At 44.1% G+C, this 25,955-nt stretch overlaps 1 pseudogene; it reads right to left on the minus strand.

Annotated features, from left to right (window-relative positions):
* Window positions 1-203: 203 nt before the first annotated feature.
* On the minus strand, window positions 204-25,955 carry LOC149979158 (gem-associated protein 5-like; annotated as a pseudogene).

Genomic DNA, 25,955 nt, shown 5'->3' on the forward strand with positions numbered 1-25,955 from the left:
CTCCTTGCCCGACGGTAGTTTGGGGAGAGGAATGAATTGGGTGGCTTTGGAAAACCGGGCGACCACAGTAAGGATGGCAGTGTTGCCCTCAGACGGGGGAGACACGTGACAAAATCCAGGGATACATGGGACCAGGGATAGTGAGGGACAGGAAGTGGTTGGAGAAGACCAGCCGGAGTTTGCAGAGGAGTCTTGTTCTGTGCTCAGACCGTGCAGGCAGCGATAAACATGGCAACATCCGGAACCATAGCAGGCCACCAAAACCGTTGTCGCACGAAGGCCAGTGTCCGAGGAGAGCCCGGGTGACAGGCAAGCCTGGAGGAATGGGCCCACTCCAGGACTGCGGAGCGGACAGCGTCAGGCACAAACATCCAGTTATCTGAGCCCTTCCCAGGGTTCAGCTGGGACTGCTGCGCCTCCCGGACCTGTTTCCCTATACCCAAGCTGAGTGCCGTCGCCAGGCACGAGGTGGGAAGGATTGTCTCGGGCTCCGAGGTAGTAACCGTGGGGTTATAGCGGCGAGACAGGGCATCCGGCTTGACATTCTTGTACCCCGGCCGGTAGGAGAGGGAAAAGTTTAACCGGGTAAACAGCAGGGCCCATCTCGCTTGCCTGGAGTTGAAGCGTTTGGCTGTGTGGAGATACTCAAAGTTTTTGTGGTCGGTCCACACAATGAATGGATGTTCCGCCCCTTCTAGCCAGTGCCTCCATTCCTCCAAAGCCATCTTCACCACGAGAAGCTCCTGATTCCCCACATCGTAGTTCCTCTCTGTGTCATTGAGGTGGTGGGAGAAGAAGGCGCAGGGATGCAGCTTAAGGGCCAGGGCAAAATGTTGGGACAGGACAGCCCCCACTCCGACATCTGATGCTGAGGCTTTGGGTGTCGGAGTGGGGGCTGTCCTGTCCCAACATTCTGCCCCTTAAGCTGCATCCCTGTGCCTTCTTCCTTCACTGGAATCAGGAGCTTCTCGCGGTGAAGATGGCGTTGGAGGAATGGAGGCACTGGCTAGAAGTGGCGGAACATCCATCACGAACTGACTCCACCACGCACTGACTAGAAGGGTCAGGATGAACCAGGATAGGAGCAGTGGTGAAGCAGTGTTTAAGATCCTGGAACGCCCTGTCAGCATGCAGAGGACCACATGAATGGAACCTTGTAAGAGGTGAGTGCAGACAGGGAGGAGGCCAGGGTGCTTTAACCCCGGATAAAGCGGCGATAAAAGTTGACGAACCCCAGGAAGCGTTGCAGCTGCACCCTGGACATAGACTGAGGCCAATCCACCATCGCTCTCACCTTCTCGGGATCCATCTGGACACTCCCAGCAGAGATGATGTAGCCCAGAAAGGGAATGGTGGAGCGATGGAACTCCATGAGGACCCGAAAAGATTTGGACTGGCTTCCCCACAACAGAATGACATGAAAGGGGTGCGAGTAAGGGAAGCAGAAAAGTTCTCCATGAGACCCACCAAAGTAGTCGCTCCTACCGGTGAGCCTGGTCTTTTACCGGGCAAGAGGACACAAAATGACCAAAAGTATCGCAATACAGACTGCTCCTTGTGTTGATCCTGTGTTGCTGTTCCGCTGGCGATAAACTAGCTCTGACTAGTTGCGTAGGTTCGGGAAACAGTGCCTCGGCCATATTCAGTGACTCTCGAGGAAGGTTGGAAAACTTTGGGTGCTCTTGGCAACGTTGGGGACTTCCGGGATGACTCGGAGGTGAGGTGGAATCCCTGGACGTGCGAGCAAAATTGAATTTCCTCTCCATCCGTCGTTCCCGCAATCGGCCATCGAGGCGGATGCTCAAAGCAATGAGGGAGTCAAGATCCGTGGGTAACTCCTGAGCAGCAAGTCCGTCCTTAACCTCCTCCGAGATGTCATGCAGGAACATGTTGAACAGTGCTTCCTGGTTCCACGCACTGCCGGAGCTGGATTAGCTTCCAGGCAGTTTCTCTCCTGGAGAACAGGGCATCAAAAACCTTCCTCACCTCTCCCACGAATCCCTCCAGACTCACGCACATGGCCAGCTGTTGTTCCCATACGGCGGTATCCCAGGTGAGAGCCCTCCCAGACATCAGCGGGATGAGGTAGGCTATCTTGGAGCGATTCGAGGGGAAGGAGGAGGGCTGAAGCTCGAAAATTAGGGCACACTGAGATAGGAAAGCGCGACAGGTGCTAGGCTCTCCATTAAAGCATTCCGGGGAGGGAAACCGGGCTCACGGGAAGGTGGAGTGGCCGGTGGGGCGGCGCTGCTGACCGCCGAGTTACTGAGAGGTGGTGGGGTTACCACCGTGGCAGGCTTCCCCCAGACAACCAGCGGAATTGCTCCAGCAGCATGTCCAACGCCCGGTCATGGTGCTAAGCCAATGTTTGGACCCCCTCCGTAAGACCACGAAGCAATTCCTTGTGCAATGGAGGCTCCTTGGGAGGAGATGGCGTTGCACAGCTGGCCAGGGTCTGCTGGGTCAGTCATGGCTAGTTCGTACTATCAGGTATGAAGGTAAGACCCAGATGCAGACAACGCCGAATAAACAATGGTTTAATAATCCAACAGGGGCAGGCAATAGACAGGTCAAGGCAGGGAGGGGTCAGTATACCAGAGGTGGGGCAACGGTACCAGACGGCAGGCAGGCACAGTGTAAATACACTGGGGATAATGTTGTGTCAAGTTTGCTGGATGTCCTTTGGGTGGTGGACCATTCTTGATACAGACGGGAAACTGTTCTTGACACAAACAGATGTGCCTGGCACCTACTACAGCACCATACCCAGTTCAAAGGCACTTTAAATCTATTGTCTTGCTCATTCACCATCTGAATGGCATACATAGACAATCCGTGTCTCAATTATCTCAAGGCTTAAAAATTCTTTATTTATTTAATTCTTCTTTTACCTGTTTCCTCCCCTTCATCTACACTGATTGAAGTGGATTTAACAAGTGACAATAAGGGATCATAGCTTTCACCTGGTCAGTCTATGAAATGCGAAAGTGATCTTGACTCCAAAAAGGTTGGTGACCACTGACCTAGAGGAAATAGCAGGCTGCCCGTCTCACTTCATCTGGCCACGCCCTGCAACAGCTCTTCTAGTGCCACCCCCCAGTCACCTAACAACCAGCGCACTGTGCCCAGGGTCACGTACAGGGACAGTTGTGTCAGAAGCTGGAAGAGGACAAGAGCCATTACAGTTGGTTCAGATGAGACACAAGAGGCACCACTGTCTTCAACAGAGTAGATATTTCCCAAAAAGTCTACAAAAGTACATTTGCTGACTATATGGTCAGTATCAGTCAATATCACTCTCCATCCCATCAACAGAATAATTATGCAAATCAAATCAAAGTTTATTTGTCACGTGCACCGAATACAACAGGTGTAGAACTTGAAACAGTGAAATGTTTACTTACAGGCTCTAACCAATAATGCAAAAAAGGTATTAGGTGAACAATAGGTAAGTAAAGAAATAAAACAACAGTAAAAAGACAGGCTATATACAGTAGCGAGGCTATAAAAGTAGCGAGGCTACTTACAGACACAGGTTAGTCAGGCTGATTTAGGTAGTATGTACATGTAGATATGGTTAAAGTGACTATGCATATATGATGAACAGAGAGTAGCAGTAGCGTAAAAGAGGGGTTGGCGGGTGGTGGGTGGAGGGACAGAATGCAGATAGTCCTGTTAGCCAATGTGAGGGAGCACTGGTTGGTCGGCCCAATTGAGGTAGTATGTACATAAATGACTATGCATATATGATAAACAGAGAGTAGCAGCAGAGTAAAAAGAGGGGTTGGGGGGGCACACAATCCAAATAGTACGGGTAGCCATTTCTACGGTAGAGGTCTTTGGCACCTCTAAGGTAGAGTGAATGGGACAGGTCACTTTCACCAGAGATCTTCGCCAGACTGGCGGGCGTCTTTCAGTAAAACTGGGTCGTTTTTCTTTGCGATTACCTTGCCAGCGTCGAAGCTGGAGTCCACGGCGAGATAACAGGGTGATACATTTGATTTGATAAATACACAGCGTGTTCCATTAGCATCAAGTCAGCTGTTCAGAGGAACCGTCTTTTTCTCTACCTGCGTTACACAGTGCAATTTTACACCGACATGCAGTTTTATTAATGAAGATGGGTAAATGTTAGTCTGTTATTTACCATTTAGCAGCAGTAGTCAAGTGGCTGTCTTTCTCCAGCACGGTTTCCCAGGTGGTGTTGAGCACAGGGTCACCTGGCTGCAGCCTAGCTACGGCACAGAGACAGACAGCACAAACATGTCACTCACAGCTTAGAGATTCCAATGATCACTCCCACTGATAGGTCAGTCACAGATAACAATCTAAAATCCTACCACTAAGTAGAAGGGAATTACTCAATTGGATCTTCATGCAACACTCACTTTTATATTCTTTATACAATAATTTATGTGTAAAATAACCTGTAGAGCTAAATGACCTGTAGAGCTGGTGGGACATGAGGAGGTCTATGGCCTCGTAGACCTTGTTGATGGACAGGAGATGCGAGGCAGCCTTGAGGAACTGTTTCTGAAGACACAGCAGCTTCACATAGGCATCCACTATACTCAGCCACACCTGGTAGCAAGCTGAGGGTTTCACAAATACTATTACACCAGCATGCATACATACTGTACAGCACTGTACCACAGAGAAACACATTACTTTGTCAAGGAGCAAGATAACAACAAATTATATTAATTGCCTAGTTGGTTGCTGAATCAGAAGAGCTCAATATTGTGAATATGCATTCTAAACTGGAAAAAATAGGAAAACATTTAAACTTTAAATTAGTGCTCTTTACCCATACATGCAACAGAGAGCAGGTGATCACTCAGCTCTCCTTTCCCAGGGGCCTCCTGCAGAGCACCTGCGATGTCACCTTTCTACAGTCTTGGGTACACCACAGACTCATAGTGACCTGCCTCCACACACCTATAGAGTACCTACTCATTCAAGGGTTTTTCTGTATTTTTACTATTTTCTACATTGTAGAATAATAGTGAAGACATAAAAACTAGGAAATAACACATATAGAATCATATAGTAACCAAAAAAGTGTTGAACAAATCAAAATATATTTTATATTTGAGATTCTTCAAAGTAGCCACCCTTTGCCTTGACGACAGCTTTGCCCCCGGTGATGCGTTGTGCAGACCGCACTATCCTCTGGAAAGCCTTGCGGTTGAGGGCGGTGCAATTGCCGTACCAGGTGGTGATACAGCCCGACAGGCTGCTCTCGATTGTGCATCTGTAAAAGTTTGTAAATGTTTTAGATGACAAGGCAAATTTCTTCAGCCTGCTGAATTTATATGTACATATTGTATTCATCCCTTTACATTTGCGTGTATTTGTGTGTCTTAGGTAGTTTGTGAATTTGTTAGATTACTTATATTACTGCATAGTCGGAACTAGAAGCACAAGCATTTCGCTACACTCGCATTAACATCTGCTAACCATGTGTATCTGACCAATACAATTTGATTTGTATTTGAAACCACTACTAAAGGACACCAATAATAAGAAGAGACTTGTTTGGGCCAAGAAACCCGGACAATGGACATTAGACCAGTGGAAATCTGTCCTTTGGTCTGATGAGTCCAAATTAGAGATTTTCTGTTCCTACCGTCATTCATAGTTTTGATGTCTTCACTATTGTTCTGCAATGTAGAAAATTGTAAAAATAAAGAAAAACCCTTGAATGAGTATGTGTGTATGTGTTTCTGACTGTGGCCAGGTTGAGACAGTCCTGCTGGAGGTCTTCCCTGGGCCGGTGGTCCATGGACATACTGAGGGGCAGCATGGAGTGAGGCTTCCTCTTCTTTAGAGACACCTCAAGAAGAAAAGACAGCAAACACTAAAGGGGGTTGCAGTGGATGGAGACTGATCATGCAGACTTATACTTGTCATGATAAGTAAAGGAATAGGACTTGTAACTGTGTGTTAGTTGACATAGGGTGCTGTGGTTTTCCTGGTCAGGTCAGTGGTCAGGAAAAATTCAGGGCTCTATGAACAATAATGTTCTTGTTGGTTTCTCCACTTTTTTTCATTTCTTTCTTTACAGTTAATAAGGATTTCCCTCCATTTGTGTACTTTCTCCACCACTGGTCTGTCCATTTAATTACTGGATGAAGAAACTGAAAGGAAATGAGTAGTAAGTGTGACATGATAATTCTTAACTTGTACAGCAGCAATTAAAGATGCAATTGAAGATGACTGGATTGAGACAGCCTGAATGTAATGGTGGACTGGACATGGCTACAGTGCTACCTGTCACAGATGAGATACTAGTGGTCAACTCCACAGTGATGCTCTGTGTTTGTTACCTTTGGGGGGCTTGGGAACTCCTGCTTGGACACGGCCCACTCCTGCACAGTGAAGTAATTTGCTCCCGTCCAGACCTGGTCTGGATCCACAGGAGACCACTGCACACACTGCTGCCGGCCCCTGTGAGCCCTGTAGTTACAAATCCCCTCCTCCTTCTGCACATCCCACAACTGAGGATCACATATAGAACAGTAGTTTTAATAGAATAATAATATAATACATTGCAATTCAATAGCGGCTGATTGGAATTTGTAGCAGCAAAACCCTATTCCCATCTACAGTATATACAGTAATGTTTATGCATTGGGACTGACTTGTGCTGTACCATCACGACAGACGTGACCAGTCGCCTGTCGTGATGGGGCCTGTCGTGATGGGGCATATACAGTGAGGGGGGAAAAGTATTTGATCCCCTGCTGATTTTGTACGTTTGCCCACTGACAAAGAAATGATCAGTCTATAATTTTAATGGTAGATCTATTTGAACAGTGAGAGACAGAATAACAACAAAAAAAAACAGAAAAACGCATGTCAAAAATTTTATAAATTGATTTGCATTTTAATGAGGGAAATAAGTATTTGACCCCTTCTCAATTAGAAAGATTTCTGGCTCCCAGTTGTCTTTTATACAGGTAACGAGCTGAGATTAGGAGCACACTCTTAATGGGACACCTATCCACAGAAGCAATCAATCAATCAGATTCCAAACTCTCCACCATGGCCAAGACCAAAGAGCTCTCGAAGGATGTCAGGGACAAGATTGTAGACCTACACAAGGCTGGAATGGGCTACAAGACCATCGCCAAGCAGCTTGGTGAGAAGGTGACAACAGTTGGTGCGATTATTCGCAAATGGAAGAAACACAAAATAACTGTCAATCTCCCTCTGCCTGGGGCTCCATGCAAGATCTCACCCTGTGGAGTTGCAATGATCATGAGAACGGTGAGGAATCAGCCCAGAACTACACGGGAGGATCTTGTCAATGACCTCAGTGCAGCTGGAACTATAGTCACCAAGAAACAATTGGTAACACACTACGCCGTGAAGGACTGAAATTCTGCAGCGCCCGCAAGCTCCCCCTGCTCAAGAAAGCACATATACATGCCCGTCCGAAGTTTGCCAATGAACATCTGAATTGTTCAGAGGACAACTGGGTGAAAGTGTTGTGGTCAGATGAGAGCTCTTTGGCATCAACTCAATTCGCCGTGTTTGGAGGAGGAGGAATGTTGCCTATGACCCCAAGAACACCATCCCCACCATCAAACATGGAGGTGGAAACATTATGCTTTTGGGGTGTTTTTCTGCTAAGGGGACAGGACACCTTCACCGCATCAAAGGGACGATGGACGGGGCCATGCACGTCAAATCTTGGGTGAGAACCTCCTTCCCTCAGCCAGGGCATTGAAAATGGGTCGCGGATGGGTATTCCAGCATGACAATGACCCAAAACACACGGTCATGGCAACAAAGGAGTGGCTCAAGAAGAAGCACATTAAGTTCCTGGAGTGGCCTAGCCAGTCTCCAGACCTTAATCCCATAGAAAATCTGTGGAGGGAGCTGAAGGTTCAAGTTGTCAAACGTCAGCCTTGAAACCTAAATGACTTGGAGAAGATCTGCAAAGAGGAGTGGGACAAAATCCCTTCTGAGATGTGTGCAAATCTGGTGGCCAACTACAAGAAACATCTGACCTCTGTGATTGCCAACAAGGGTTTTGCCACCAAGTACTAAGTCATGTTTTGCAGAGGGGTCAAATACTTATTTCCCTCATTAAAATGCAAATCAATTTATAACATTTTTGACATGTGTTTTCTGGATTTTGTTGTTGTTATTCTGTCTCTCACTGTTCAAATAAACCTACCATTAAAATGATAGAATGATAATTTCTTTGTCAGTGGGCAAATGTACAAAATCAGCAGGGGATCAAATACTTTTTTTCCCTCACTGTATATCATATACAAACGGGACAGTAATGGTATACACAGTGTATACAGTGCATTCAGAAAGTATTCAGACCTCTTGACTTTTCCCACATTTTGTTATGTTACAGCCTTCTACAGTATATACAGCCTTATTACAGCCTTGTTCTAAAATTGATCAAATAAAAACATGTCATCATCAATCTACACACAATACCCATAAGGACAAAGCGAAAACAGTTTTTTTTGTGCAGATGTATTAAAACTTAAACAGATACCTTATTTACATAAGTATTCAGACCCTTTGCTTAGCAACTCAAAATTGAGCTCAGGTGCATCCTGTTTCCATTGATCATCCTTGAGATGTTTTTTGAGATGTTTCTACAACTTAATGTGGTAAATTCAATTGATTGGACATGATTTGGAAAGGCACACACCTGTCCATATAAGGTCCCACGGTTGACAAGGAATGCCAGAGCAGAAACCAAGCCATGAGGTTGAAAGGATTTGTCCGTAGAGTCCAGAGACAGGATTGTGTCGAGGCACAGATCTGGGGAAGCGTACTAAAACATTTCTGGGGCATTGAAGGTCCCCAAGAACACAGTGGCCTACATCATTCTTAAATGGGAGAAGTTTGGAACCACCAAGACTCTTTCTAGAGCTGGCCGCCTGGACAAACTTTAGCAATAGGGGGAGAAGGGCCTTGGTCAGGGAGTTGACCAAGAGCCTGATGATCACTTTGACAGAGCTCTAGAGTTCCTCTGTGGAGATGGTAGAAAGTTCCAGAAGGACAACCATTTCTGCAGCACTCCACCAATATGGCCTTTGTGGTAGAGTGGCCAGACGGAAGCCGCTCCTCAGTAAAAGGCAGATCAAATCCCGCTCGGAGTTTGACAAACGGCACCTAAAGAGCCTCAGACCATAAGAAACCAGATCCTCTGGTTTGATGAAACCAAGATTGAACCCTTTGGCCTGAATGCCAAGCGTCACGTCTGGAGGAAACCTGGCACCATCCCTATGGTGAAGCATGGGGTTGGCAGCATCATGCTGTGGGGACATTTTTCAGCGGTACGGACTGGAAGACTAGTCAGGATCTAGGTAAAGATTAATGAAGCAAAGTACAGAGAGATCCTTGATGAAAACCTGTACCAGAGCGCTCAGGACTTCAGACTGGGGTGAAGGTTCACCTTCCAACAGAACAACGACTCTAAGCACACAGCCCAAAGGATGCAGGAGGGGCTTCGGGATAGGTCTCTGAATGTCCTTGAGTGGCCCAGCCAGAGCCTGGACTTAAACCCGATCGAACGTCTCTGGAGAGACCTGAAAATAGCTGTGCAGCATCACTCCCCATCGAACCTGACAGAGCTTGAGAGGATCTGCAGAGAAGAATGAAAGGAACTCCCCAAATACAGGTGTGCCAAGCTTTAAGCGTCATACCTGTCACGGATTCCTCCGGTACTGTTGCTCATTCCAAACACCAGCTCCGGAGTCTACGTCACCGGCATCTAGGTGTCACTGAACTGTTTCATTACGGACACATGGTCCCGTTCCCCTTGATTAGTAATTCTATGTATATGTGCCCTCTGTTCACCATTGTTTGGTCGGTTATTGTTCCCATGTCCGTTGGTCTTGTGAGTACCTGTGCTTTGTTGTTTCGGCTTTCATGCTGCTTGTATTGTGTACTCGCTATTACGGGTCTCGTCCTGTGCATTATTACTATGGTATTTATTAGAGGTTTAACCTCGCTCTTTTGTTTGGGTTTACATCCCTGTGTTTTGTATACGTGTTTGTCTTGGGCTTCGTCCTCGTGCTTTTCATGGCATGTTGTGTTTTTGGGTAGAGTATTAAAACCCCCTATTACGTATTCCTGTGCCTGTCTCCAATCATTTATACAATGTGACAGTACCCCAAAAACTCAAGACTGTAATCGTTGCCAAAGGCACTTCAACAAAGTACTGAGTAAATGGTCTGAATACATATGTAAATGTGATATTTCAGGTTTGTATTTTTAGACATTTGCAAAAATGTCTAAAAACCTGTTTTTGCTTCGTCATTATGGGGTATTGTGTGTAGATGTATGGGGGGGGGAAACAATTGAATCTATATTAGAATATGGCAGTAACATAACAAAATGTGGAAAAAGTCAAAATCAAATCAAATAAAATTGTATTTGTCACATACACATGGTTAGCAGATGTTAATGCGAGTGTAGCGAAATGCTTGTGCTTCTAGTTCCGACAATGCAGTAATAACCAACAAGTAATCTAGCTAACAATTCCCAAACTACTACCTTATAGACACAAGTGTAAGGGGATAAAGAATATGTACATAAAGATATATGAATGAGTGATGGTACAGAGCGGCATAGGCAAGATACAGTAGATGGTATTGAGTGCAGTATATACATATGAGATGAGTATGTAAACAAAGTGGCATAGTTAGTTCTTCAGACTGCAACTGAAGAAACTTGTTGAAATTGCCCTCATTGACCACATTGACTGAACTTCATGTCTTAATGTAATGATGGACTGTCGTTTCTCTTTGCTTATTTGAGCTGTTCTTGAGATAATATGGACTTGGTCTTTTACCAAATAGGGCAGTCTCCTGTTTACCAACCCTACCTTGTCACGACACAGCTGATTGGCTCAAACACATTAGGAAGAAAATAAATTCCACAAATTAACTTTTAACAAGGCACACCTTTTAATTGAAATGCATTCCATGTGACTACCTCATGAAGCTGGTTGAGAGAATGTCAAGATTGTGCAAAGCTGTCATCAAGGCAAAGGGTGGCTACTTTGAAGAATCTCAAATAAAATATATTTTGATTTGTTTAACAGTTTTTTGGTTACTACATGATTGCATATGTGTTGTTTCATATTTTGATGTCTTCACTATTATTCTACAATGTAGAATAATAAAAAATAAAGAAAAACCTATGAATGAGTAGGTGTCCCCCATTTTTGCCCTAAGAACAGACTCAATTTGTCAGGGTATTAAACCCTACAAGGTGTTGAAAAAAACATTACACATGCTGACTCCAATGCTTCCCACAGTTGTGTCAAGTTGGGTGGATGTCCTTTGGGTTGTGGACCATTTTTGATACACAGGGGAAACTGTTGAGCGTGAAAAACCCAGCAGTGTTGTAGTTCTTGACACAAACTGGTGTGCCTGGCACCTACTACCATACCCTGTTCTAAAGCACTTAAATCTTTTGTCTTGTCCATTCACCCTCTGAATGGCACACATACACAATCAATGTCTCAAACGTCTCAAGGCTTAAAAATCCTTCTTTAAAATCTCAAAACCATTAGTTTTACATTGCTACCATTCCAAATAGAGCCCTCTTACCGGCTCACTGCTGCCTCTGCACCCCATTTACCCTCTGCATCATACCTTGAGATGTGCACTCTTGTCTTTAACACAGATCATACAACATATCAACAGGAGATTTAAACACTCAGATCTCAAAATATGATTTGGCAAAAGCATACACACCCGGGGAACTCACCTCACCTATGACGGCGGTCGTGGACCTAGACCACGGCGTTGCTGGATCCAGAAGCCAGGATATTCTACAGCTTGGGCAGGGAGCTGTGGTCATGGTGTCAGCGCAGCACGTTGATGATCTTATGGTGCTGCTGGATGATACCCAGCAGCTTGAGAGTCAGACCTGGTACACCTCTATGGACCTGAGAGAGACAAAACCAGGAATTATAGCTGCCCCAATATAATTTTAAGCACTTTGAGACCTAGTTAAAATGGATACATAAATTAAATGACCACATTCAAATCACTTTTTCCCAAAGTGCATTTAAACTTCGTAATACATTTTACAGTAAAACCGTCAGTACAGCTAGTCTCCTTTTAGACAGGCACTCATCAATCATTTTAGATGACAGTTGCCTCCAGTTAATTCTCCAGGCCTATACACAGTTTAAGGGAAGACGACTCTCCCGTCCTCATTGCCAATGGCCACAACTTTACCATCTGGTTTCCAGCTGAGATCTGTGTGGGGTGGCAGCTTGTGCTGCAGAAAATAGAACATGACCTTCAAAATGTATTCAAATTAACACCATTATATTCAATTGCACATCGCCACATGCAGTGACTGGGTAAAATACTTAGGGAGTTATGTAGAGGGTCCTGCTGAAAAGTAATAGATAAATACATAAATGTAGAGAGCCTCTCCATCTCACCATGATGCTGTTGGTGTACTTGATGACCCTGTCAATGTCTGTGACCTCTCCTGTCAGTTTCCAGGGGTTATGCTGTAGGATGAGGCCCTCTCCAGCACAGCTATACAGGCTGTAGGACAGCCAGTCTCCTGCTCCACCAGGAGATTACACACTGACTGTTACACACTGTTTTAGCACCCTGTTGTCTCTCTTATTCATGCACACACACACACACACACACACACACACACACACACACACACACACACACACACACACACACACACACACACACACACACACACACACACTTGCAAAGGCATACAGACCATCATACTCATCCAGCGTATATTATGGTAAAGTCTGACACAACACTAATCAGTCAACGATAACCCTCAAGAGGTCACATCTCAGTCTCAATGTTCACATGCCACTCTAGGCCACCAGCAGGAGGAGGAGCCACGCCAGCAAAAAGTATCTAAACAAATTAACATGGTCTTTGTTGGTTTAGAAACCATCAGCAGATCCTTCACACAGCAGCAATTATGTTTACTGTTTCAAAAGGCTGAATGACGGATATGGTAATCAAAATGTCATCTGCCGGAAGCTGGTAAAATTAACTTTCCACCATCTTGATTTCCCAATGAACGGCTCAGGGAGAGAGGTAAGCGTTTTCTCAACTCAATTATGGAGTATATTACAAAAGCGTCAAGAGATGTTTTCTGCTGACTCATGGCTTTGGCACAACGCCCACTCGCAGAAGTTGCTGGGTCAGAGAGTGCTCAGCATACAGTACACACACTTAGATAGACTTAAGAGCTTACCAATTGACAGAGGGGTGACTGGGGGTTCCCAGGCTAATGTGTACACAGCCTTTTTGTGATAAGTGCTGGATACCTGAGGAGGCCTGGGAACAACACAATAAAGACCATTCATTAATGTCATAACAGATATGAAATGTAATTATCTTGGTGAGAAATTACGATAATCACTAACAGTTAGAATTTGATTAAACCGCCACTATACAGTATCTCAGATATAAATAGATGTATAAATATAGCAGCCTGGTCTCATAGACTAGACATACCATAATAAACGTAAAGTAAATTAAAATCCGGACCTCTCAAATTTGTATGATTGGTTACGTTTGGTATGGTTACATAAGCCAGAAGGCTTCTTAAGGGAAAAAAGGCTAAAACTAAAGTTGGGTGGTTGGTTGGGAAGGATGAATGGATGGTTGGGCCAATAACGCATAACGCAAACGTTTAGCAACCCAAAGGTTGTGTGTTCAAAAATCATTACAAACAGCATTTTTACAGATTTTGCAACTACTTACTACATTTTAGCTACTTAGCTGACCCTTCACCTTTAACTTAATTCCTAACCCTAACCTTAACCCCTAACCCCTAGTAGGCTTGGGTGGTATCCAGATTGTAATACTTTCATACCAACCTTGTAACATCCCGGGATATTCGTTAATACCAGCACTGAGCACAAGGGGTGCAATTTTCAAACCCCACTGAGCCTCTGAGATTCGAAGGTTACCAATGCTAACACGTACATGTAAAATTCCATATTGAATGCTAAGTAAATGCTAATGAGCGTTGCAAGCATTTTATACAGTCTCTGACCTAAACTATTTGCAGGACAGAAATGCCAGCTCATAAACTTATGCAAGTAACTAAAAAATGCTACTCACAGTTTGCTGCACGCACAAAACAAATATTAGACAGCAAAGCTCTTGATCCAGGAGGGAAGTCTCTGCTGTTACCAAGCAAAGCTTGATTTTGCAAGAAGCTAAGCACTTGGCTAGATAGTTAACTAGCTACTAAATTAGCAAACCAAATGCACAACTGCAGAGCATTTAGCACATTTTAGACAGTTAACTTAATAGTTATAAAATATCTAGCTGGTAAACATTTTGTTGTGAATTCCATACCATAACTAGATCACGTGGCGCGTGCTGCACAACAGTGAGTGACTCACAAGGTTCTGGTCTCTCATCGTTGTGTACTTGTAAACAAACACCATGTCATAATAAAACGTGACAGGTGAAATGAAGAAGACAACCTAACGTATTGCGCAAGTTCATGACAGGTATTTACTTAAAAAGTAGCTACAAGTATTAAAATGTATTTAAAAAAAATTAATAAATAGTTTCAATGGTATTGAAGAACCATCCCTGGAGCAATTTCTAAATACCCCGGTATACGGTATATAGGGTTTACACCTCAAGCCTAACCCATAGCCTAGCTAACGTAAGCCACCTAGCTAACGTTAGCATTAGCCACCTAGCTAAAGTTAGCGTTAGCCAGCTCACTAACATTAGCCACAACAAATTGGAATTTGTAACATATTTAGAATTTTTTTAGAAAATTCATAAGATATTGTACGAATTGCAATTCTTAACATATTGTACAGATGATTGACATCTACAAATGAATACATACCATACGAAATGTAACATATACTAATTTCATTGTCCCGGATTTACATTTACTATTTTACACAGATGCGCTAGCCATCTTCACGTTTACCATAAACCAGTAGACAATAACTGATATCAATATGCCCTAAGAGTCTCTTACCGCTGTGACTTTGGCCAGAGGGTCTTGGTGTCGTACTTGTTCTGGATGGAGAGGCTGCTCCACACTCAGATCATGCAGTCTCCCACCCCCCTGGCCAGGCAGCCCCACAGGAGAGAAGATCAGGGGGTACACAAGGTGGAGGTCCCACATGATCAGCTCACCCCTACACACACAGGGGGAAGTTAGTACAAAATGACTGCTCAAAATACCAAGTATTGGCAAGTTGCCGACTTAATCATATTTATAATGAATAATGGTACTATCCTCAATTATGTTTTCATAGTTCATACCCAAAGCAGCTTGACACGACTTGTGATGGCTTCCCCTTGGGCTAGTGCACAGTGAGCCAGATTCTCTACTTGACCCCCCGGGTTCCCCTCTGTCCCTCTTCTCTTCAGGAACGGCAGCTTCATGGTCATCACACCTGACAGAGGAGGGGGACATAATCATCTTTAACTACAAGAGATGGGACCCTCTTAAAGAGCAGACTGCACCAACTCTCAATAGTTGTATGATAACCATAAAAAGCTATGGAGCATGCAGGTTGATAACTCAGTTAGGTTGTTGTCTTACCTTTGCCCTCCAGATTCTCCTTGTCTGGTCCTTGCTCCAGGATGCAAGATAACACCCCTTCTCTGTGCCCTCTGTTACCCCATTGGTTGTTTCTGAAATATAATTTTGTCAATCAAAGGGGTAAATGTCTTCTGTTAACCAGATCTGATGACTACAAATACTGTAGATAGTCTTCTCAGCATGCCATTTGTCACTGACTGAATACATTCTGTACATTCTAACCTCGGTGTTGTTGTTGGGCATGCTGTAAAGCACCTCTTTATTGGGCAGTGGGGCCCAGGCCAGGGTGTGAATCTCATCGTCATGGCCACGGAGATGATGCACTACCTCACCCTTCTTACTGATGTCAATCAGCACAATCATGCATTTTTTGTATCTAAGAGAGAGAGATTGAGATACATAGCCGTCTGGAATGCATTCCTGGGAAGTAATTTGTCCCTGGTATTTGCAGTGCGTGATGGATGCATTTTAATGGGTTCTGTAAAGTACACTTCTCAGCATGAGCAGTTATTGTAGCTCAGTTGGTAGAGCATGGTGCTTGTAATGCCAAGGTAGTGGGTTTGATTCCCCAGACCAACCATTTGTAAATTGTATGCACACCTGACCAAGTCTCTTTAGATAAAAGCATCTGCTAAATTGCATATATTACTATACATGCATGCACCACTTTTGTGGAAGTATGAAAGTGGTCAACATTCAGAATCTTGATGAAGATACAATAAATCAAATGCTATTCACATTCACGTCTATCTAATTAAAGTGCAGCTTTCCTTCTGCATAATAAACAGTACGAACAGTTCCTGTTCCCAAGAAAGCAAAGGTAACTGAGCTAAACGACTTCCGTCATCATGAAGTGCTTTGAGAGACTAGTCAAGGACCATATCACCTCCACCCTACCTGACACCCTAGACCCACTCCAATTTGCTTACCGCCCAAATAGGTCCACAGACGATGCAATCTCAACCACACTGCACACTGCCCTAGCCCATCTGGACAAGAGGAATACCTATGTGAGAATGCTGTTCATCGACTACAGCTAGGCATTTAACACCATAGTGCCCTCCAAGCTCGTCTTCAAGCTCGAGACCCTGGGTCTCGACCCCGCCCTTTGCAACTGGGTACTGGACTTCCTGACGGGCCGCCCCCAGGTGGTGAGGGTAGGCAACAACATCTCCACCCCGCTGATCCTCAACACTGGGGCCCACAAGGGTGCGTTCTGAGCCCTCTCCTGTACTCCCTGTTCACCCACGACTGTGTGGCCACGCACGCCTCCAACTCAATCATCAAGTTTGCGGACGACACAACAGTGGTAGGCTTGATTACCAACAACGACGAGACGGCCTACAAGGAGGAGGTGAGGGCCCTCGGAGTGTGGTGTCAGGAAAATAACCTCACACTCAACGTCAACAAAACTAAGGAGATGATTGTGGATTTCAGGAAACAGCAGAGGGAACACCCCCCTATCCACATCGATGGAACAGTAGTGGAGAGGGTAGTAAGTTTTAAGTTCCTCGGCGTACACATCACAGACAAACTGAATTGGTCCACCTACACAGACAGCATCGTGAAGAAGGCGCAGCAGCGCCTCTTCAACCTCAGGAGGCTGAAGAAATTCGGCTTGTCACCAAAAGCACTCACAAACTTCTACAGATGCACAATCGAGAGCATCCTGTCGGGCTGTATCACCGCCTGGTACGGCAACTGCTCCGCCCTCAACCGTACGGCTCTCCAGAGGGTAGTGAGGTCTGCACAACGCATCACCGGGGGCAAACTACCTGCCCTCCAGGACACCTACACCACCCGATGTCACAGGAAGGCCATAAAGATCATCAAGGACAACAACCACCCGAGCCACTGCCTGTTCACCCCGCTATCATCCAGAAGGCGAGGTCAGTACAGGTGCATCAAAGCTGGGACCGAGAGACTGAAAAACAGCTTCTATCTCAAGGCCATCAGACTGTTAAACAGCCACCACTAACATTGAGTGGCTGCTGCCAACACACTGACTCAACTCCAGCCACTTTAATAATGGGAATTGATGGGAAATGATGTAAAATATATCACTAGCCACTTTAAACAATGCTACCTAATATAATGTTTACATACCCTACATTATTCATCTCATATGTATGCGTATATACTGTACTCTATCATCTACTGCATCTTTATGTAATATATGTATCACTAGCCACTTTAACTATGCCACTTTGTTTACATACTCATCTCATATGTATATACTGTACTCAATATCATCTACTGTATCTTGCCTATGCCGCTCTGTACCATCACTCATTCATATATCTTTATGAACATATTCTTTATCCCCTTACACTTGTGTGTATAAGGTAGTAGTTTTGGAATTGTTATCTAGATTACTTGTTGGTTATTACTGCATTGTCGGAACTAGAAGCACAAGCATTTTGCTACACTCGCATTAACATCTGCTAACCATGTGTTTGTGACAAATAAAATTTGATTTGATTTGATTTGTATGATTGACCAAATTGTCATAAAAAGTACGAAACCTGAGAAGGGTTAAACTATATCAGTTTGCTTGTATAACAAACATTTTTATTAATTTGATTAATAATTATTTTTTGTTCATATGGTTAGCCAATTCTATATGTCCTATCAGATAATATTTGTATATAAATATGATCAGGGGTATAACTTTCACTGGGGACAGGGGAGACATGTCCATTCTGAAATTGGATTTTTGTTCGCCCCAGTTTTATCATTGGAATGTGATACAAAACGATGCAACAGTGTGCTTTGGGACCATGCAGACACATCTGAGCGGTCGGGTAGGTTGTTTGGAGTTTTTATCTGACTGGATAAAAACTGTATTTCTAAAACCAAAGTTGTGTCCCTGAATATTATGCATTTTAACAATAAAACGAGAAGAGACCACAGATAGAAGAAGGATAAAGGAAAACATTACCAAAGAGAGGAACATGGAGGAGGAAGACCAGAGGTTGTGGATGATGTACAGTATTTATATAATGTACAGTACTTATATATTATATAAGTATAACTTCAGGGATGTGTCTCTTTTTGTTATTTGAAATTATGAAGCTGAATCAATGTCCTGATAATGTTAGTCTACTGATACACCAAAAACACAACATTTCTAGTGAGGTTTTAGGATGGTTAGATTAAGCTGAATAGTTGCATTTATTTTCTCATAGAGCCAAAACTCAACAGCTCTCACTCACCACTAGGGTCCATGTGCTTTTTGTTCAATTAATATTTCCTATTACATGACAAGATAAAAAAAGAGTAAAGGGTCATTCCTCGTTTAATTGATTTGACTCTAGAATCAAACAGCACATAAACAGTTTTTGTTTGTTGTTTTAATTGTCTAAAAGGAAATATTAAATAAAGAGAAACGGAATAATTATTTGATTAATCAAATGTTGTGTTTTTAATTATCGGTTCTGGTTCAACCCGTGTAACATACATTTTGGCCAATTAATAGTCGTGGCTTCCTGACAACATAGAAAATGATAAATGGGTCTTTCTTCATGTTTTAGATCTACAAATGTAATAGAATAAACGTTTTAAAAAAAAGTTTCTCATTCCAATGGTTTGATGATTAACCGTGGGTCATATTTTCCCTTCTACCATCAGGCAGGCGGTACAGGTCTCTACGTTCCTGCACTAGCAGGCTCAAGAACCGTTTCTTTCCAGCTACAGTAACCCTGCTGAACTCTGTGACACGGCACTAGCCATATCCACCCGCCCACTGCTTAGTACGGCCTCTCAGGGACCTTGTTGCACTACTGTCTTTGCACTCTTCACGGTACTACTGGACTCTGACATTGCTTTGCAAAGTCTGATTAAGGACATTATTCAGTTGTACATGAACCTGTCTACCTCAGTAACCTCATTGCTGCTATCCCTGCATTTTAGTTGCATGCTTCCTTGCTTTGAATTTGCCTTCATTGCACATTTAGACTTGCCATTTGCTTTCATTGCACATTTATACATCATACTTAATAACATACTTTGTACTTAATTGTTTCACTTGTAAATTTGTTGTACTCTTTTATTTTCTCTTCTGGTCAGATGCCAACTGCATTTTGTTGTACTGTACTTGTTCAATGACAATAAAGTTTAATCTAATCTAATCTAATCTAATCATGTGATCAGTACTGAGTCCAAATTGGCTAGATCAGTGAGACAGTCACTTCCACAACTTTTACTACATTAACAACTAACCAGTAGCCTACATAATAGTGGACAGGCTCTATAATATGCCACTGATCACAATAAGCTTCAGTGCCTAAGAGCTTAGATAACATTACCACATGGGCAGTCAGCCCAGTCTGGTGAAATTCACGTGTTAAGACCAATGATCTATACAGTGGTCATGACTCATGGATAACAGTTTTTAGTTTTGCCTATGTCAGGATCTGGCCATGTGTGATGAGCCTATATGCTACATCAATAATAAGGTATAATATTTAAAAAACAGCTCTTATTTTATTTTACCTTTATTTAACTAGGCAAGTCAGTTAAGAACAAATTCTTATTTTAAACGTCAGGAAATGCGGACGTTGCGCATCGCAGAGTTTCAATTAACGTATCATATGCTATAGGTCACGGGGAGTTTCAAAGAAAGTGTCATATGCTATAGGTTTGATACGCACAATGCTTAAAGACCAGGGCCCGGTTTCCCCAAATCATCTTGGTTCATCTTTATGGTTCTAACAACGAACTTAGCCTTAATAAGATGCTTTTGGTAAACTGGGCCTTGGGCCACATTTCCCATAGCCTTCCTTTAGTGTTAAAATCATCGTTTGAACCATCTTACGATGTATCTTTAGCAGCAGAGGAATTTCCCAGAGCCTTCCTTAGTAACATGGCTCTTGAAACCGATGCACATCTACGAGTAATCCAACCCACTCTTAGAGCGCTAAAGTGCACTGTCAGGCTTATTTTCTGCCTTTACCTCACAATATATAATTCTAAAACAATGTATAAATGTTTTGTGCAAATGGAAATTATCATACAATGATAAATGTTTAATTTGGGTAATGTATAGGATCTAAATTACACTGAACAAATATATAAATGCAACATGCAACAATTTCAAAGATTTTACTGAATTAAAGTTACAGTTCATATAAGGAAATCAGTCAATTGAAATAAATTCATTAGGCCCTAATCTATGGATTTCACAAAACTCAGAATACAGATATGCATCTGTTGGTCACAGATGCCTTAAAGAAAAGTTAAGGGCATGGATCAGAAAACCAGTCAGTATATGGTGTGACCACCATTTGCCTCATGCAGTGCAACACATCTCCTTCACTGTTGATTGTGGCCTGTGGAATGTTGTCCCACTCTTCTTCAATGGCTGTGCAAAGTTGCTGGATATTGGCGGGAACTGGAACATTCTGTCATGCACGGCAATCCAGAGCATCCCAAACATGCTCAATGGGCGACATGTCTGGTGAGTATGCATGCCATGGTAGAACTGGGACATTTTCAGCTTCCAGGAATTGTGATCCTTGCGACATGGGGCCACGCATTATCATGCTGAAACATGAGGTGGTGGTGGCGGATGAATGGCACGACAGTGTGCCTTAGGATCTCGTCACGGTATCTCTGTGCATTCAAATTGCTATTGATAAAATGCAATTGTGTTCCTTTTCTATAGCGTATGGCACCACATACCATAACCCCACCGCCACCATGGGGCACTCTGTTCACAACGTTGACATCAGCAAACCACTCGCCCACACAATGCCAAACACGCTGTCCTCCATCTGTCCGGTAAAGTTGAAACCGGGATTAATCTGTGAAGAGCACATTTCTCCAGCATGCCAGTGGCCATCGAAGGTTAGCATTTGCCCACTGAAGTTGGTTCCAACTCTGAACTGCAGTCAGGTCAAGGTCCTGGTGAGGATGACTAGCATGCAGATGAGCTTCCCTGAGACGGTTTCTGACAGTTTGTGCAAAACTTTTTGTTTGTGCAAAACACAGTTTCATCAGCTGTCCGGGTGGCTGGCTAGCCTCCCTACACTGGCTTCCTGTCAAGGCAAGGGCTGATTTTAAGGTTTTACTGCTAACCTACAAAGCATTACATGGGCTTGCTCCTACCTATCTCTCTGATTTGGTCCTGCCGTACATACCTACACGTACGCTACACGTGCAGGGAATGGCCTCTCCTCCGGTCGCCCTAAGTGCAGCACCTCCCAGCTCCATGAGCTTCGGAGCAGATTTGGTCCTTGCGTACATACCTACACATACGCTACGGTCACAAGACGCAAGCCTCCTAATTGTCCCTAGAATTTCTAAGCAAACAGCTGGAGGCAGGGCTTTCTCATTTAGAGCTCCATTTTTATGGAATGGTCTGCCTACCCATGTGAGAGACGCAAACTCGGTCTCAACCTTTAAGTCTTTACTGAAGACTCATCTCTTCAGTGGGTCATATGATTGAGTGTAGTCTGGCCCAGGAGTGTGAAGGTGAACGGAAAGGCTCTGGAGCAATGAACTGCCCTTGCTGTCTCTGCCTGGCCGGTTCCCCTCTTTCCACTGGGAATCTCTGCCTCTAACCCTATTACAGGGGCTGAATCACTGGCTTACTAGGGCTCTTTCATACTGTCCCTAGGAGGGGTGCGTCACCTGAGTGGGTTGAGTCACTGATGTGGTCATCCTGTCTGGGTTGGCGCCCCCCCCCCTTGGGTTGTGCCGTGGCAGAGGTCTTTCTGGGCTATACTCAGCCTTGTCTCAGGATGGTAAGTTGGTGGTTGAAGATATCCCTCTAGTGGTGTGGGGGCTGTGCTTTGGCAAAGTGGGTGGGGTTATATCCTTCCTGGTTGGCCCTGTCCGGGGGTGTCCTCGGATGGGGCCACAGTGTCTCCTGACCCCTCCTGTCTCAGCCTCCAGTATTTATGCTGCAGTAGTTTATGTGTCGGGGGGCTAGGGTCATGTTTGTTATATCTGGAGTACTTCTCCTGTCCTATTCGGTGTCCTGTGTGAATCTAAGTGTGCTCTCGCTAATTCTCTCCTTCTCTCTTTCTTTCTCTCTCTCGGAGGACCTGAGCCCTAGGACCATGCCCCAGGACTACCTGACATGATGACTCCTTGCTGTCCCCAGTCCACCTGACTGTGCTGCTGCTCCAGTTTCAACTGTTCTGCCTTATTATTATTCGACCATGCTGGTCATTTATGAACATTTGAACATCTTGGCCATTTTCTGTTATAATCTCCACCCGGCACAGCCAGAAAAGGACTGGCCACCCCACATAGCCTGGTTCCTCTCTAGGTTTCTTCCTAGGTTTTGGCCTTTCTAGGGAGTTTTTCCTAGCCACCGTGCTTCTACACCTGTATTGCTTGCTGTTTGGGGTTTTAGGCTGGGTTTCTGTACAGCACTTTGAGATATCAGCTGATGCACGAAGGGCTATATAAATAAATTTGATTTGATTTGATTTGGAGGTGCTGTCCTTTCAGCGGTGCTGAATTACAGGCGCGCCCTTAATGTGTAGATTTGGTCAAGTTTTTTGAGTAGTACATTGTACACGCCATTAAAAAGACCTTTAAACCTAGTGTAAACCTAATATTGTGGTGATAATGTCTGAAGGACATTTGTTTGCTTTTGCTGTTCTCCAAATAGCATTTTAGAGTTTAAAAATTGTGTCGAAGTACAGTAAATGAGCACCCCAAATAGCCATACCCTAGGTTTAGCTGAACCGATGGCTCATAGTTTAACACCATCTGCTCTAATTCGCTCAGGGAACAGTAATTGAAGAATATCTAAATGCATATTCCTATGAAACTGATTGAGATCAAATGGTTGGCATGCAGACCAGTGCTTGACTTGGACTGAAATAGGTTCCGGTGTGGTGAGATAATGCGTAGGTTGGAATAAGGCGATATGAGCGCTTATTTCAAAGAGCGCTCTGTATGCCATGTCCCAGTGAGCCGAGTTTGTTAACAAAACAGACCATGGGACGCCTTTTCACACAGAGATGCATTTGTCGAAAGATGGCGCTTGTTCTGTGTAAACTGTGCGATTATATTGGAGACAGGTTTAAAGCAGTGAATGTCATCTATTAGTTTGCTGTTATAGTATTTCTAAATAGCTGCCATATCAGCCAGGGAAACGAATTGTTCTCACTTTATGATAGAACACTCAGAGTTTTCTGCCTGACTGTGGCGCTATTTCAAATTAGGTGTAGACCTTACAGTGAAATGTTTACTTGCAAGCCCTTAACCAACAATGCAGGTTTAAGAAAAATAAGTTTTAAGGAAGTATTTACTAAAATAAACTGAAGTAAAAAATAATAATACATTTTTTAAATATATATAATAAAATTTAAATAATAAGAAAAAAGCTGATAATTAAAGAGCAACAATAAAATAACAGTAGCAAGGCTATATGTAGGGGGTACCGGTACAGATTTAATGTGCGGGGGCACAGGTTAGTCAAGTTAATTGAGGTAAAATGTACATGTAGGTAGAGGTAAAGTGACTATGCATAGATAAAAAAGAGTAACAACAGGGGTTGGGTGGGTCAATGTAAATAGTCTGGGTAGCGGTTTAATTAGCTGTTCAGGAGTCTTATGGCTTGAGGGTAGAAGCGCTCTGGTACCGCTTGCCATGGGGTAGCAGAGAGAACAGTCTATGGCTAGGTTGGCTGGAGTCTTTGGCAAGTTTTAGGGGCCTTCCTCTGACACCACCTTATAAAGAGGTCCTGGATGGCAGGAAGCTTGGCCCCAATGATGTACTGGGCCGCACGCACTATCCTCTATAGTGCCTTGCGGTCGGAGGCTGAGCAGTTGCCATACCAGGCGGTATGGCAACAACCAGTCAGAATGCTCTCGATGGTTCAGCTGTTTAACTTTTTGAGGATCTGCCAACAATTTTCAGTCTCCTGAGGGGGAATAGGCATTGGCATTTTTGGTGTGTTTGGACCATGGTAGTTCGTTGGTGATGTGGACACCAAAGACCTTGAAGCTCTCAGGCCTATCAGTGTTGTGTTGTCGGCGAACTTAATGATGGTGTTGGAGTTGTGCTTGGCCATGCAGTCATGGGTGAATTGTTATGATTTCTTGTGATCAGAAAAAAACAACTTATTTTGTTCAAATAGAGATATAATTCAATTGTGTGTGTTTAAAAAAATATGGGCCTGGCTGAGAATAGAACATTCAGTTTTCTGAGTGTGGCGCTGTTTTTCTTGAGTATCTTGGGACCAGAACAAAACTACATATTATATTCAACTAGACATTGAAAAATATGGTGTTTCTCATCTTATTCTTGTTGTGGTTATCCATGGTTGTTTTTTTTACCAGGTAACAAGAACTGAAAACAAAGAAAACATGAGTTGAACCAATAGAGTCCTTATTTTACTCAACTATAGATTGAATTAAATGTTGTTTCTTTGAAAAGATGGGCCTGGCTAACATGAAAAATACATTAAGTGGAAAGGATACACAGACATAGAGGTTGATTATCTTTCTGCACATCTCTTTATTTACAGAGCTGGCTGCCATGTTTAACACAAACACAGTACATTGAATGCTACCTGAATTGATCCAGAAAAGTAACATAAGTAGGAATACTGTATCACAGGAAGGTGAAACAGGTGTGTGTGTGTGGGGGTGTTTGTCAGAGTATCCCGTGTCCACAGAAACACTTTTGATTATTCTCTACCCCCAGTGCATGTGGTTTACTATGGTCTTAGCCATGTTCTCACTAAGCCTCATCTTTTCTCATCTTTTCTCTTTCTCTGTCTCCCCTTCCTGAGGGCCTGAGGCTCTTGGACCACGACTGAGAACACCCTGGCCTTACACCTGGAGGTGCCTGGCCCAATTCCACCTGGTCCCCCTCTACCTGCCTGTTACTTTAAAGACCAAAATTAACCTATACAGCTCTGGATCCATTGTCTTGGAGACGGCAGGACTTAGAAAACCGATCCACAACACCCAGGATCGTGGTGTTGCCCTGTGAGGGAGGAAGATCCGTCAGGAAGTCCACCGACAGGTGCAACCACGGCCGTTGTGGAACGGGTAGGGGTTGTAACTTCCCTCTGGGCAGGTGCCTGGGAGTCTTGCACTGGGCGCACACTGCAGGAGGAAACATAAACCCTCATGTCCTTGGCCAAGGTGGAACACCAGTACTTCCCACTAAGGCAACACACCGTCCGACCGATGCCAGGCTGACGTGTGGGCCCAATAGATCAAACGGTCGCGGACAGCAGACGGAACGCACAGGCGCCCAGCTAGACACTGGGGGGGAGTGGGCTCTGTGCATAACGCCCGCTCAATATCCGCGTCCAGCTCCCACACCACCGGTGTCACCAGGCAGGAGGCCGGAAGTATGGGAGTGTGATCCATGGACCTCTCCTCTGTATCATACAT

This window comes from Oncorhynchus mykiss, chromosome 12, assembly GCF_057628025.1.
Source record: "Oncorhynchus mykiss isolate SJ-2025 chromosome 12, ASM5762802v1, whole genome shotgun sequence".
In the NCBI taxonomy this organism is placed as follows: Eukaryota; Metazoa; Chordata; class Actinopteri; order Salmoniformes; family Salmonidae; genus Oncorhynchus; species Oncorhynchus mykiss.